Source organism: Panicum hallii, chromosome 9 (genome assembly GCF_002211085.1).
Source record: "Panicum hallii strain FIL2 chromosome 9, PHallii_v3.1, whole genome shotgun sequence".
Taxonomy (NCBI): domain Eukaryota; kingdom Viridiplantae; phylum Streptophyta; class Magnoliopsida; order Poales; family Poaceae; genus Panicum; species Panicum hallii.
Genome location: NC_038050.1, coordinates 26,319,595 through 26,332,615, shown reverse-complemented (window position 1 = coordinate 26,332,615; position 13,021 = coordinate 26,319,595). Strand labels below are relative to the sequence as shown.

Genomic DNA, 13,021 nt, shown 5'->3' with positions numbered 1-13,021 from the left:
TAGCAAGGAGAGACTACAAGAGACATGGAACGAGAGATTACAAGACCGCAAGACATCGGAATAGAGGTGTCGAGTGATTAGTCGGCAGATATTTGGTTTGTTGGGTACCCCGTGTTGGGTGCAAACGTTTATACTAGTTCAGGCCTTCAAAATTAAATCAGGTAAAAGCCCTACGTCCAGTTGGATCTTGTATTGTCTCAACAAGTTGCACATGGTGTTAGGTTACAATATGGTTTTTAGGCTAGTGGTTGTATGATTCCAACAGGTACGCCTAAGCTATTTATATCCAGGCGTGACTTGTCTTACAAGCCAAATTTGTGTCCTACTTGTCGGTATTTTACCACCAAACCCACCAAAGGATACCACTAAGATGGCAGGTTGTAGGTGAGGTATCGCCGAGATCAGAAACTTGAAGGTGTAAGGAACACAAAGATTTAGACAGCTTTGGGCCGCGAGGTGTGTAATATCCTACATTCTGTGTGGTGGTTTGTATTGTCTTAGATGTGTATTGGTTTGAGGAGGTCTCTGCCAACCCTAATATAGTTTGGGGATAGGGTTACAGAGATCCTAGCCAGATACGAGTTTAGAAGTCCTACCCGAGTGCTACTCGGATACATTGTACCACAACAACAAAATAGCGTCGGACGTGCGTTGCTAAAACTAGAGAATTATCGACAAACCGTTAGTCGGTAGAGATCTCTAATGGACTATCAGTCGGTAATTCAAATTTTTCCAACTGCATATTTGTCGGTATAAATCTTTAAATTTTCCAATGAACCATCCATCGGTAATTCACGGTCAAACTATCAGTGGATATACGTGGATCATAATGAAAAGCAGGTGTGTGGTTCATCTTTCTCTTTTTAATTCGAAATTAAAATTTGCAATTTATATTTCTCCCTCATAAGAACTTTAAATTTGATAAAAAAATTCCTAATTTTTTCTAAAATCAGAATCTTTCATTTAATGTTGTTTGTTTGTATGTTAATTGCTATTTCTTGGATCTTTTACATATGGCTTATTTTCTTCCACCCAATTAGAGAGTAGGGAAATATATTTATGCATAATAATTGGTAATGTAACTTATTACCTTCTAATATTCTGATAAACATAAGGTTGTATCTAAATTTGAGGTGCACACGAGTTCAAAAATATTACGAGATATTTCAAATCTCAAAGTTTGACTTGAGTTACGATAAACTGTGTGAGAGATGTATCATTTTATGAACAATGTATGGTCTTACTTTACTAAAACTATTTAATTTTTTATAACATGCTTATGTGCCAAAAATATGTTTCCACGTCAATTTGTAGAATTTTCTTACCAAATTTAGATATTTATTGTAATTATTATATGGTGATTTGGAGATAGAAGTTTGAATTTTCCCTAAAATATAATTGAAATTTTCATATGTCTCCAAGATATGAGCTAGAATGGAACATATGAGGCTAATATAATTCTTTTATAATTTTTCAAATTTTATTGGAGGGACACGTAGTTCAACTTGGAATTACTTTTGATGCGCATGCAGAAATTTATTTAAATGATAGAAAATACCAAATATGTTCCGTAATTGTTGAAACTCCTACATGAGAACTAAGATGTTATGTATTACATGTAAAAAATGTATTGGGGCATACAAGATAATTATTTTTGCAAGTTACTTCACAAGGGTGACTTAATTAGTTAGTTAAAAAATAGGAAAAAACTTTTTTGCCCAACAAACGGCAATGAGATCCACAAATGTTAATTGGATGGACAAGTTAATGCTATATCCAAATTTCAGGTGTATATGAGCAAGAAAAGAATTTAAGGTTGATAAACTTCATAGTTAGACTTAAGTTGTGTGAAACATTGTGAGAGATCTATTCATTTTGTGAATAATGTGTCTCCAATTTTTGTAAAATCTTATAAAACTTTTGTGTCAAGCTTAGACATCCATAAAATGACTATTCAAATTTACAAAATTTTTGGAGAGGTTTTTTTATATTATTATCATTATTTTATAATAAGGTGTAAATAGAAGTTTGAATTATTCCTAACAAACATTTGGACTTTTCATCTACTTTTAGTGTGAATTTTTAAATATTATTTAGTACATGTAGTTCAATTTGTAATTACTTTCAATAAACACACCAAAATTCATTTAAACTATTGAAAATAGTAAATGAGTTCGAAAATGATTAAAACTTCTACAAGACAACTTATATGTAGTCTAATATACATGAAAAATGTATTGTTATATATAAGATTATTATTTTTGTGTGTTAGTTCATAAAGATAATTTAATTAGTTGGAGATAAAGAAAAACCAAATGGGCTAAAAAAACCCTGATATTGGGCCGTTTTCTGAACACTCGTGCACAGCCCAAACTTTCTTTATCCATCCATCTCTAATCCGACGGCTTAGATCGCTTCTTTATTGTATATATAAACTCACCTCTCAGAAAACCCTAACTATCCATCTCCCTCCCCAACCCCCTCCCATCTTCCTCAGATCCACGCCCCTCGCTACGGAAAAAAATTCTACGGCACCGGTGCCATAAAACGAAGGTGGCACCGGCCTCAGTAATACGCCACGTAGCAGTCCAATCAAAGGAAATTCCAGGAATCTCTTCCACGTAAAGCTGCTCTCTTTAATGATATAGCCCTCCGGTAATTACATATTTAGTTTAATCATTTTTACCAGTATTTTTGCGGCAACGCTGAGTACGAGAGCTATACTTCTGATCAGACAAGACTTGGACGCATAATAAAAATATAATAATACTATAATACTTCAATGGTTCTTCAATGTGTTTGATAGTTTTCATAAATAGATGCACAATTAACTAAACTATTTTCAATGTTAATGAAACTGTCAAATAACTAAGCAAATTCATAAAAACAGCTACGCCGCATCTCATTCATTCCATCATGGTGCTGTTGTGTCTTCATCAAAATATAATGTTCGTGAAGCTGAAGGTGTTGGTGCTTCTCTGTGATCTTGTAACAGTAGACTTGTATATTCTCCATTCACAATAGGGAAAGGTGGCAGAGAATATTCTCCAAAGGGCATATTTTTTCCAAAGTCAGTGCAGTGTCATGGCGAGGAATATTGGATGCTTGCCTTTCACCTACTTTTGAAGACTCTAAACCAGCCTGTAAATTTCCACCTACATCATTATTTGTTGATTTCTTTATACCACCTGATGCAAAGAAGTTTAGAGATGAAACAAGTGAGTATTGAGTGTATATATGTGTGTGTGAAGATGATAGAATACTTTCCATTCAAAAAAAAGAAGATGATAGAATACTTGTCTGTCTTACCCCTCTTTCTTGTACTTTTGGTTGATCTTTTATTTTCCCTCTCAAGTACATTCTTCTTCCGTTTAGTCATTGGACCCTTTATTTGCGTAGGCACTCTGAATGACACGCGTGTAGATGGAATATCTTCAGTACACTCATGAGGAACCTCACTGTCCTCCAAGCTTATTTGGCTTAGTAGATCCTCTATTTCTGAAGCCCATTTGTCAAAGCTATTTTCCATGTATTCAATCGCCTTTTCTGAATTTGAACACTTCAATGCAACAGAAACCATCTTCCGAGAGATATATGCACACCACGATGCCAAGGTTTGCTTGCTTCTATTCTTTTCATCAGTCAAAGATCTTTTTTTCGCATATTTTGTCCACCTACTGCATATGTACTGAGCCGGCAAAATAAAAACATTATTATAGTTGTAAACTCGCAATGAATGCTTGCACAACATACCTGCATTAAGGAAGACATAATATGTAAAAAAAATGCAACAAGTATGATTGATTATATTGATAAAATAGGTCCACGTATACCTGAACAGTCATACATCTTACAAGAACAAGATATGTTCAGATTATCAGAATTGAAAATTACTATTGCCTCGTCTTCATCATTGTTAAAATTGGTGATCTTATAAGTGCCAACTAATCCTTCTTGATCCAGCAGAGTGCATGAAAGCAGAAACTGCTCTTTAAATTCCCTCTCAAAATCAGAAAAGAGACTTCTTGTATAAGATTCTGCAGCAGTCTTCAACATAGGCAAACTAGACACATACACATTGGGATTGGTGCAACGTGACTTAAAATCCTCATATTTTTCATTTCGCCGAAGACGAGCAATGCATTTGTCATATTGTACTAACAATTCTGAAAGTGATAGTTTCCTACGGAATGTCTTCTTAAAAGCATTATTCATACCTTCACTTCTCTGAGTTGTTGTCATATCAGCACAAAAGGAATCTCGACGATGTACCGTTGCCCATTGCTCCTGAAGCTTATATAAGTTCTCAATCCAAGAATTGCCCTGAAGGTTGTAGGTAGACAATAACTGTTGCCACTTCATTTCAAAGTGTCTCACTGACCTTTCTTCATACACGCATCTCTTAAAATCTGAAAGAAATTTTGAATTGTTAGCAATGACATGACTAAGATGTTTGCCTGCATTTACATATATATGCCACAGACAGAGACGATGGCTTGAGCTTGGAAATACAATTCTGATTGCCTTTGCCATTGCAGCACACTGATCAGTAAAAATCGTTTTTGGAGATTTATTGGACATTACTTCCAAAAAGGTGTTGAAGAGCCAGGCAAATGATTCAGCACTTTCATCAAACATCAGTGCAGCACCGAACACAATCGTTTGTTTGTGATGATTGGTTCCAAGTATCGGAGTAAATGGCATTTCAAACTTGTTTGTTTGAAATGTGGTGTCAACTGACAATACATCTCCGAAATATTCATAATCTATGATAGCTTGACCATCTGTCCAAAAGAAATTAACTATTCTTCCATCCTCTGGATCCAACTGTATAGAGTGAAAAAAGCAAGGATCTTCTTTTTGCTTGTTGTTCAAAAATCGTACCAGAGTTTGTACATCTTCAGATTGCAAGTACTTTTCACGTTCTCGGCCAATGTAGTTATTGCAATCCATGGGTAGAAATGATACATTCTCGTCACCACCTGACCATTGTTCAAAGAAGTTGAATATATTTGATGGTCCAATTCCTGCGGCTCTCATATGCTTCATGATGTGTTTGTCAGCCTCTAGAAGTTGACGATGAGATCTAAGCATGTGTGTTTTGTCTGGACTTGCGAAAGTATGATTGTGATTCAGCACTACTTTAGTCACTGTCCAAACACCTTCAGGAGAGATATAGAATCGAACCTGAGCCTCACAAGATGACCTTGTTGAAGCGCGTTCTTTCTTAGTCTCATGTGTTGAATTGGAATTTTTCTGCCCTTCACTGCTGCATACAAAGTACTTAGCACGCAAAGTTCCATTAGCTCTTTTATTTCCATGACACTTCCTGACACTAAAGCCAACCGTTTTGGCATATGAGTTATAGAAACAATGCGCATCGTTTTCTGATTTGAAGGTCATGCCAACTTTGGGTACATGATTAGATGTGGGATCTTGATCAATTTCCTAGACGAAGAGGAATATACAAAGCATAATCACTTGGCACGTACACAACAAATCTGAATTCACTTTTAGTAGAAAATTACTACATGCATCGCTTACCGTAGAAGGATTTTCTTGATTCATCTGGTCAGTGCCATCTGCTGGATCCACATCTTCATCTCTTACGTGCCGGCGGGGTGACGCTTGCATCTGCCGCCGGCCAGGTTCATCAAGCGACGAAGTTTCCCCGCCGTGGCTCATCTACTTGCAAGCTGCTGCCGCCAAAACGTGATTAAGGTAGTTGAATTAGGGCACAATTGCCGGAGGGGTACGTTAGGAAAGATAAAAGGAGGGCTATACGTGGGAGAGATTCCTGGAATTTCCTTTGATTGGACTGCTACGTGGCGTATTACTGAGACCGGTACCACCTTCGTTTTATGGCACCGGTGCCGTAGAATTTTTTTCCCCTCGCTACCCACCGACGCCTCCTCCCCACTGGCGCGCGGCCCTGTAGGCGCTCCGCGGCGGGTGACGGCTTGGCCGAGCGGGAGCCGCTAGGGGCTCCCGACCTGCGCGCCGCGCAGGGTCTCCGCGGCAGCATTGCGTCAGGCGCACACGGTGCGGGGGTGTGGAGGCGCGGCCACATGGCCGTGCAGCCCGAACGGCCGATGGGGCAGGGCCTGGGCCTTGGGCGCGGAGCACCTTGCTCCCTCACCTGCGCGAGCACGCGGCTGGCCGGCGGCGACCTGCAGCGGTGCGGGCGTGCTGCATTCAGCCTGTGTAGCGAGATTTGAGACTTCCCGAACTGAGTATGTTTCCTTCCATTGTTTGTCTGCTTGTTTAATGTTGGTGTCATCTCAAAATATTAGTTTTATTGTTATATTTTGCTAGCTTGTGCTCATGATCTAGCTGATGTTGCTCTGCCTATGGTACTCATTTTGACTAGAGTCCACTCACTCTTAGTTAAAATCTAATGCTTCTTGCCAATATGCACATATTTTGGCTGTGCACGCTAATTTTTTTTCCTTGGTTGACAGGAGGTTAAACAAGGGAAGGAGGCACACATCTTAAAAAGACCAGACCAAAGAAGGCAATATATCTGATAACATTTATTTTCGCTCTAAGTGAAAATAGTGACTGCTAAAACATGAGCTGGTATAGAACTGTAACTGCTAAAACAGGAACTCGTATAAAAAGATTCATTATAGTGTTTATATGATTCCTGAAGAAACATGACTGTTGCCTTTAATATTGATTAACCATATGTGACTGTTTTTTTCCTTCTCTTTCTTGAGCACACATGCATTGTTAAGAGACTGCTTATAAAATGGTGTGGATTCTGAATCTCCAAATAATTCTGTATTGCAGGAAGCAGTTCTGAGTTCAATTTATCATTTGTGTAGCAAAAAAGTGATGCAGCTGCAGCAGAAAAGCATACACATACCTCTAAGTTTAAAGAAACCAAAGATTTTATGCTAGTATGTTGATCTCTGTGTTTTGTTTATTGCTGCAAATGGGAATTGCTCTGTGGACAAAATAGTAACTGTTCTGTGTGCCCAAATAATGTCTTGTGCTGAGTTAGTTGCTGCTCTAATGATTAAACATATAAGTGTAGTGTGTACCTAGGTGAAAAACAGCACTATACCGGATAGCTGTTTTTGCTATCCAATAATATTAACACTAGCTGCATGTTGTGTGGTTGTTTGCCATTCCCTTTACTAAAACACTGCTGAAAATTGTTATTCACATGTTCAAATTGACTTTCAGGTAGAAGTGCTAGGTGGGACGGTTGATGAAGACGGTTGCAAGTTGATCACAGTTTTTGTTGAAGCTTATGTGTTTGTTTTGTTATGAACTTCCTGGAGATGAAATCTTTTGCCCACAACCTTGTAGTGAACTGTGATATTTCGGTCATAATTATTTGATACCTTGCTCACAATGATAGATGTAGAAATGTTGATTCCTTGACCATATGCAAACTTTATGGCTGTGAGCTAGGTCAGTTTGTTTTAATGATCTATGTGACATCACTAGGAGCTATTATTTATCTCTATTGGACCGGTACCATGGGACTGAGCACATGGCCTGGATAAGGGGTGGGATATGGTGTGGGATATGGCCTATATCTTACTGGATATGGGGTGGGATATGGTGTGGGATATGGCCTATATCTTACTGGATATGGTGTGGGATGTTCACGTTCTGCACCAGTTGTAACTAGTTGTAACGTACGTAGTATTTAACTACGTGTAGTGTAGTATAGAAATTGTGTAGTGTAGTAGAGAAACTATCCGAAAAAGAAAAAGTACTTGGGTAGGATTTCTGATATCGAATTTGATTAGGATTTCTATGTAAGACTGTCCCTACAAATTATAAAAAGCTAGGCAGGGATTCCCTCCAAACATCCCTCCAAATTATAAAAGGCTAGGCAGGGATTCCCTCCAAACAAAGATCACTCCAATTAACACTTAAATATAACTTCAATCAACATTTAAAAGACAATAAGATAATATAAACCACACACAGGATGTAGGGTACTGTGCTCTTGGCGGATGTAGGGTACTGTGCTATGCTCTTGGTGGTTCGGATCTTCGATTTTCTGATCTTGATGATACTCTACCTACAAACTCACCATCTCGGGAGTATTTCTTAGTGGGCGTGACGGTTAAACATCGACAGCTGACGTGCCAAGTAAGGGCGTTCATCAAGTATCCACTGAGAACTTGATGATATCTTTCTGCTTCACTAGCACCGTACTTGATGAGGGTACTATTTTCATCTTCGGCTTTTAGATCTGCGTCACTAAGCCGACTGCAGAAAGCCGAAGGCCTCTACACCAACTCGAAGAAGCGACCTCGATAAGTTTGTCGGCAGCCTCAACGAGTTGCTGCTCCCCGATCACGTCGGGGAGATCGAGATGATGTCCGTTTTTGACGTGACTTCAACTCACGCTACACTAGGACTACTCGGATCAGATTCAAACCGATTTGAGAGGAGACTACACAGTCCAAGTCCCTCTCCAACTTGGAGAAGGACTTGGATCATCTTCTCAAGTTTGGAGACGAGGGAGCCACCACCTGTCAGGAGGGCCTCATTTTTTTATAACTACTCGTACTCCGACGAAAAGTACTTGTTAACTAGTACTCTTCAAGTAAGTTTGGAGACGAGGGAGCCACCGCCTGTCAAGAGGGCCTCATTTTTTTTATAACTACTCGTACTCCGACGAAAAGTACTCGTTAACTAGTACTCTTCAAGTTGGAGCTTGGGAGGACTCAGGGACATGGGAGCCACCGCCTGTCGGGAGGTCCCTGTTCTTGACAACCACTCGGAATCGGATGACGATCCCGAATCCTTTTCGGGTAATCACCTGGGTTTGAACATAATGTCTATGCCGCAAAGCCGTTTCGTGTACTGGAAGGGCTCAGAGTCATGTGAACTACTCGAGTACATTCCCGCCTTGTGGCCTTCACGCAGAAATTGCCTTTTTAGGAAGGCAAACCCCTCTCTCAGAAGAGGGAGAGGGCAGCACCGAGCTAGTCGAGTACAGCCATGCGGCTGAGAGCTCGCAGGATTGTCAAGTCTACATGGCTTCCCTCTGCAATGCGGATGACGACGAGCCGGGTCCCAAGTACCCCAGACAAGCGCGCCCAGCGCAGGCGGAACGCGGAAAACCACGCATGCAACCCTATGCACCAAAAGACCCTCAACAACGCTTTCGCAGTAGCCGTTGACCAGGAGTGTCGCACATCGATTGGCGCATCAACAACGCTTTTGCACTAGCCGCAACCCAATGCACCAAAGGAACCTCAACAACGCTCCTAGCTCAACAGCTATCACCCAACCCCTAGATACAAAGGCTGCAGTATCTAACCTAGCGCGCGCTCGTGCAACTCGATGGGCAACACCTGATCTCCTCAACTCGGAACAAGCTCTTGAGATCAGAATGCCATGGTGACTTTGCACAGATTAGTCGCACCCCTGGAGGAGGCCCAGGATATCAGAGGAACAACAATCGCCAGCGCAACCAGGACAGTCCAGTCGGCCATGGCAATCCCTAGGGCTAGCAGTCCATGCGTGGCAACGTCGAACAAGAGGTGCAACAATCCACTTGCCCACCTCACAACCGGCGTGATGCAAGGCCTCAAGTGCAACAACGACAAGCAGGGCAACAGCAACAACCACTTCGACAAAGGCAAGCGGAACAACTCGAGGAATCCCCGAAAACACAAGCCAGACCAAAAAGTCGCGGCTGTTGAGCGCAATCCGCGGGGCAAGAAGTCGGGGAGCAATCAAGTACAGTTTGAGAAAGTTCTGCACAAACAATGCCCAATGCACCCGAAGTCAAGGCATATGCTCTTCGAGTGCGTCAGCCTCTACAAGTCACTCAACGCTCCACCCCTTCCTCAAGATGGAAAACGAAAAGGATTAGGAGGACGACGACGAGGGTGACAAGTCGGGGGGCTCAATATTTCCAAGACCTGAAGAATGTCGTCAACGTCATCTTCGGCGGAGATGGCAACTTCCCCTCCAAGCATGCGCAGAAGCTTACTTTGCGCGAAATCCTTTCCATCGAGCCCACCATACAAAATCCTCTAAGATATAGCAAGGTCCCGATCTCGTTTTCTATTGATGATCAGTGGACCAGCTTCTCCGAGCTGGGAAAATTCTCGCTCGTCCTAGATCCTGTCGTGGTGGGCTCATAGTTGACTCGAGTACTCATCGACGGCGGGAGCGGCCTCAATCTGCTCTTTGCGAGTACTTTGAATGAGATGGGCCTTAACATCTCCAAGATGCTCACCCTTAGTAGAGCTCCGTTCTACGGCATCGTCCCGGGAAACACGGCTACACCGCTCGGTTCAGTGGTCCTGCTAGTCACCTTTGGGACAAAGGACAACTACCGCACAAAGTATATAAAGTTCAAGGTGGCTGACTTTGAGTCGTCATACCACGCAATCCTCGGCAGACCAGCATTGGCCAAATTCATGGCCGTGCCCCACTACGTCTACCTACTAGTTAAGATGCCTAGCAAGACAGGCGTACTCACGTTCCGCGGTGTCGGTGTTTTACCGCCACGCCCACCGAGGGATACCCCCAAGGTGGTGAGTTTGTAGCTAGGGTGTCACCGAGATCAGGAACTCAAAGGTGCAAGGAATACAAAGTTTAGACTTGTTCGGGCCGCCGAGAGCGTAATACCCTACATCCTGTGTAGTTTGTATTGCCTTAGGTGGTGATTGGGTGATATGATGTTTGGAGGTGGTCCCTGCCCGCCCTTATATAGTTTGGGGGCACAGGGTTACATGGAAGTCCTAGTCGGATACGAGCTCAGGAGTCCTACCCGAGTACTTTTCGGGTAGTTTCATACTGTCTTCGACTAGTTTTACTACTGTATGAGTAGTTCTACTATGCTACGAGTAGTTACAACTGGTGTAGGGCGTGGGCCATGTCCCACCCCTTATCCTGTAAGATGAGACCATGTGCGCAGTCCCGTGGGCCCGGGTCTGACAAGCCCCCAAGCTCTTCATAGTCGAGTACTGCAGGCTTCCGAGTACTTCAGAAGGCATCTTTGAGTTCTTCCGAACTCCATCTTGAAGGTGTCTTCCAAGTACTTCCTTAGCTGCATCGAGGCTGTGAGGTGCTCATGCCCCGAGCAGTTTGTCAAGTCTTCTTTAATATGGGGTGTGATTGAACTCGCACTCCATATGGAGTAGCCCCCGAGTCTTAGGTTGACTCATAGAATCAGCCTGATGGTCAATTTAACCTTGAGTCTTCTATTCTTATCTTCCAAAAGATTTGAAAAATAAATCGCCGATGACACATGTCCCGCAGCCCCCGAGCCTTGAATCCAAATTCCCAAGGTTTGGAATAAAGGATCCAAAGAATCATGGCATGCACTATATGATGGTAGAGATTTGATGGTTAATATGGGCAAATTAGTTCAGAAATCTGAAAACCGCTTTTTTCGTGATAACCTTTCCTGAAAAAATGGTTAAACAAATAACTTCACCAAAAAAGCGCCCTAAATTACCGCTCAAATCAAACCTTGGTTGCTGAGAGCCATGTCGTATCCAGCCCCCAAGCCTAGGAGCTAGATGAGTCGCACAAGATACACCTAGTATTTGGTGGCGCCATCCCCCCAGCCTAGGCATTGGCTAAATTGCCGCTGGATCTTGAACTGTCGATGAAGCCGACTAGTCAAAGTCGATTCCAACTAGTTTTGTAGGCGAGACGAGTAGTCGAAGTAGTCAACGACGCGTAAAACTAGTTGGGAACTAGTAATCGCAATGTCATGGGAGCGAGGCCCCTTCAGTAACATAGAGTGCTCGTTGAGAACTAGTAATTTGACCGCAACTAGAAGCATGGGAGCGAAGCCCCTTCAGTAACATAGAGTACTAGTCGGAAGCTGGTAATTTGAGCGTTACTGGAATTATGGGAGCGAAGCCCCTTCAGCAAACTTGCACGTAATACCGGTCGTGAACCAGTAAATGGAGTAGTACTGGAAGTATAGTGTGGCAGAACCAACCTGAATTACACCGGCTCAAGTACGCAAGTCCTCTCTCAAGGGCTCCAACGTGCTTCAAACGGTGTAACCCCTTGGCCTGTCGGGTAACGTCCCGATAAACCATCGAATGCAGGATCAAATAAGATACCTCGCACGAAGGCGAGTCCAGAGATACAAATGCTGACCATTTTTACATTACAGATATAATATTACACGGTATACAACCATAGTATAAAAACCTAACTAGTTCGAATTTATACAAGACTTTTCCAAAGTCATAGTACCTGCAGCGGAAAATAAACACGATTCTACAGACGTCGCACAACGGATGTTTGAGCTAAGCCCATGCTCAACATCACTCGGAGGGACCTGTGTTGGCCGGGGACGGATCCCACTCCACGGACCAACCATCGGGGAGGGCATAGGGCCATAGCACAAGCAGAGTAGAGTCCTCAGAGGGATTACCTGAAAACAAGTTACAAGGCAAGGCTGAGTATACTAATACTCAGCAAGGCTTACCCATTTCTGTGGTAGAACCGCTCGAATTATTCCGGCTCAAGTGCGCTATTGATCGCCGTACAACCGCAATCAGATCAACGCACTTCAAACGGAACAATCCTTTGGTCTGTCGGGTCTCCGCCCGATACAACCACGGTTCAGCAGGATCGAAGCAGGTTCACCTCGCACGAAGGCGAGTTCACATCCCGGAATAGCTCATCAACTTTTAATTTACAGCCATACATACATTATTACGAACTGAGTTTAAAGATAAGTAAACTTATACAAAAACCATGTTTAACTGACAAGCATAACAGCTTGTCCAACTCACAGCGGAAGAAAAAGTTTTACGCGACTACATTCGTCGCGAAGGCGAACACCAAGCTTAGCCCAGGGCCTGGTGTCACTCCGGAGGGTCAGTGCTGGCCGGGGACGGGTCCCACTCCACGGACCAGCCAAACGGAACGGACGTTGGCCACACAAGGTTGTCCGTGGTACTCTCGTAGGTTATACCTGAAACAGACATTAGCAAGGCTGAGTATTCTAATACTCAGCAAGGCTTACCCGGGGCTGGGTATACTTAGCCCATAACTAGACCCA

At 42.6% G+C, this 13,021-nt stretch overlaps 1 long non-coding RNA gene across 1 annotated transcript; it reads left to right on the top strand.

Moving 5' to 3' along the window:
• Positions 1 to 5,894: 5,894 nt before the first annotated feature.
• LOC112876625 lies at positions 5,895 to 7,471 on the top strand. The gene is made up of 2 exons (XR_003225345.1): positions 5,895 to 6,233; positions 6,462 to 7,471. It is a non-coding gene; the product is annotated as an uncharacterized LOC112876625 (long non-coding RNA).
• The last annotated feature ends 5,550 nt before the right edge of the window (positions 7,472 to 13,021 follow it).